Source organism: Panthera uncia, chromosome B1, assembly GCF_023721935.1.
Source record: "Panthera uncia isolate 11264 chromosome B1, Puncia_PCG_1.0, whole genome shotgun sequence".
Taxonomy (NCBI): domain Eukaryota; kingdom Metazoa; phylum Chordata; class Mammalia; order Carnivora; family Felidae; genus Panthera; species Panthera uncia.
This window is the reverse complement of record NC_064811.1, coordinates 14,703,936-14,707,208: the sequence shown is the minus strand read 5'-3', so window position 1 is coordinate 14,707,208 and position 3,273 is coordinate 14,703,936.

The window sequence follows — 3,273 nt, the reverse complement described above, 5'->3', positions numbered from 1 at the left end:
TTTTTAAATACACATATGCATCCTGCATCGCTATGCACATGGATGGAGTTTTTCTTAGCCTCAATACGATTAACTCTTAAATCATGATTCAAAAATTTTTGGAGTACAGCCTTTGCTATGTTTCATTAAATTAGGTTGAATTTTACTGTGGAATATTTTAACATCTAATAAATGCTAAGAACTTTTAAGAGTATTTTGATTTGAAAAAAGGCTCCTTTTATTTTCTTTTTATTTCTAAAAAGAATGTCACAATTCTGGATTGTAATACAATATCTAAGTATTTAGGTGCACTTTTAGGTAAGATGACAAGAAAATAACAACAACAACAAAAAGGCCTGGGTGACATTCTTATACAGTCTAAGGATTCCACGTACCTACACTAAAAAAAAATTAGTATACACTCAATGACATTCAAAAGAAATCCTTTGAATGCTGAAAAATACTCTTAAAATCTACAAAACAATTGGAATTTAGTATTTATATAACCCAATTAATACATAAACAATGACAAAATGTGAGAAATAAAATTCAATTCAAAATACGTCTTGAATGCTTAGCATATGCCAGCACTGAGATAAATGTTGCATTGTGGTGAAATCAAAGACTAATATTATCCAACATTTGGCAGAATAACCTAAACAATAAAAACAATATTTTATTAAAACACGCACACACACAGAGGCAACGAAATAATAAAGGTTTTACCTTGCTCCTGCTCTTTGTCTACTGTAGATTTCCATGGGGACTTTGTGTGTCACACTCGGTCAGGAACATCCCGATTGCTGCCCCGCCCACATAACTGGCCATGACAGCAGGGGAAGAGAGCACTGTAGAGTCTCACTCTTGTGATTAAATACTCTGGCCCAGAAATGACATCTGTCATTTCCACCTAAAACTCTCTGGCTAAAATGATCCCATGGCCACTCCTAACTTAATAGGAACAGGGACATACTATCTTCTTATGAATCCAGAAGGGGAAAAAAAAAATAAAACAAAACAAAAAAGAAACAACAACTCCAATGAACACTAGTAACATCTTCCATACATACACTAGCCTCCATCTTGAAGGTTAATCAATACAGGCAAACACGGACACGAAAGCAATCGTTAAATCATTCATGTGAGGATGAACTTTTTAATGATAGTAAAAGGTACAAGGAGACAGTTAATTTTTAACTCAACCCTCAAGAAAGGTAATAACTTTACTGGAAAAGAAAAAAAAAAGTAAGCCTGAGATGGAAATCTGAATACCAAGTGAAGACAAAGGTTACTTATATTTTCATGATCTTATTGTCTCAGGAGATGAATCTTCTTTTTCTTATCAAAGAAAACAATTTCTGCCACTCCATGGTGCCTCTTCTGTTTAAAAGTTGGTCTCTATCTTTACTGGCATTAATGGTTAGACTTTGAGATGCTATTTTCTGTTTTTCACTTTATCAACTTGGTGCTACTATTCTCATTTAGAAAGCATATTAATTTCAGACAGCAGTTTTCAGATGAAATGAATATTGGGGATCAATAAGCTAAAATTGGGTGTCAAAATGCAAAACTGTTGGTAGTGTTCATGGCCATCATTCTATTGTGTTAGTAATTTTCTGGAAAATATAAGCTGTTTAGATGGATAGTAAAGAATTTTAATCCAAACTGAATCAGACAAGCCCCAAGCAATATATAAAGTGCGTGCTTTTTCTCTTAAGAGATGTATATTTCCTTTTTAATATCCCTTTATATCAGTGACAAGTATAAATGCAAAACATTTGACTTCAAATGTAGAATGTTAGCATTGGAAATGTCTGGGGATGGATAATTGGAAGTGTCTGGGGATAGAATCTGCCATTGGCCGTCCAAAGTAGCTGAGCAAGAGAGAAAATGTGAAATACGGTATACAGGATTGTGGCCAGAAACACCAACCACCACATGTGATGAGTAAGTTGCAATGAGAAATGATTGCAAAAGAAATTATGGGGAGGCCCTGTGGTATAGGGCATAAATGCATGGACTGGTTGCAGACTACCTGAGCTGGGCACTGAGCTTTACTAATCCTTCCTTTGTCTCACTTCACTCATCTGTAAAATGAGAAGAATGATGGTAAGAAGAGGAAGTGTGATATTCCTGGGGATATAATGCACAGCATGGTGGCTGACTATAGTTAATAATACTGTGTTGCATATTTAAAAGTTGCTGAGAGAGTAGATCTTAAAAGTTCTCATGAGAAAAAAACATTGTCATTGTATAGTGACAGACATATTATTATAAGTGACTATATTTATTATGTTGATCATTTTGCAATACATACAAATATTGAATCATTATATTGTATACCTGAAACTAATATAACCATACCTCAATTTTTTTAAGTTTATTTATTTATTTTGAGAGAGAGAGAGAGAAAAGTGTGAGTGGGGGAGGCAGACAGAGAGGGAGAGAGAATCCCAAGCAGGCTCCACACTGTCAGCACAGACCCTGATGCTGGACTCCATCTCACAAACCATGAGATCATGACCTGAGCCAAAGTCAAGAGTCAGATGCTTAACCGACTGAGCCATCCAGGCACTCCTCAATTTTAAACAGAAGGAAGTGAGAATGGCCATCGCTGTACAAAACCACCTGCATGCTGTACGGTGTTTTCAGGTTCAACGGTATAGACCCAGTCTCCAGAAGTTTACCTCCATTTACTCCCTGATGCTTATAATACTTCCATAGTAAACTTAAGGTTTTAGTACTTATTAGGATGTAATTCTCTCTAAGCAGGTAAGTTATTACTAGACACTGATAAATGAACCTTTAACTTTCATGAGAGGGATTTAGGGAAGGCTAAAACAAAAGGACTTGAGGCTTAGAGACTGAGAGAAAATGTAGGGCAACTGTTACTGACAATAGGAATAAGACAAAACACAGAAACAACACGCAAGAACCCTACAGTCTGGTGCAAGTTGAGGCTACCAAGACGAGTTTGCTAGATAAAGGCAGAAATGGAAGCAGAAGAGTTTCAGTTGTGGCATAAAATCCCATAGTGAATAAATACCATGTGGTAGCTAAGCAGGTCACTATTTTCAGACAATTCTATTTGCTCCACTTACTCATTATTACAAATATTATTGTTGTGAATCTCCTGACACATAAAGGTTTTTTTTTTTGACTCATGATTATTAAGTTAGATGGTTATTTTCTTCTCATATCTTCTCACATGCCCTCTTGAGTTGATGTATAATATAAACATATTTATCTCCTACACCTTTTTCCTCTGAGTTATATGGTGATTATTCTCTATCA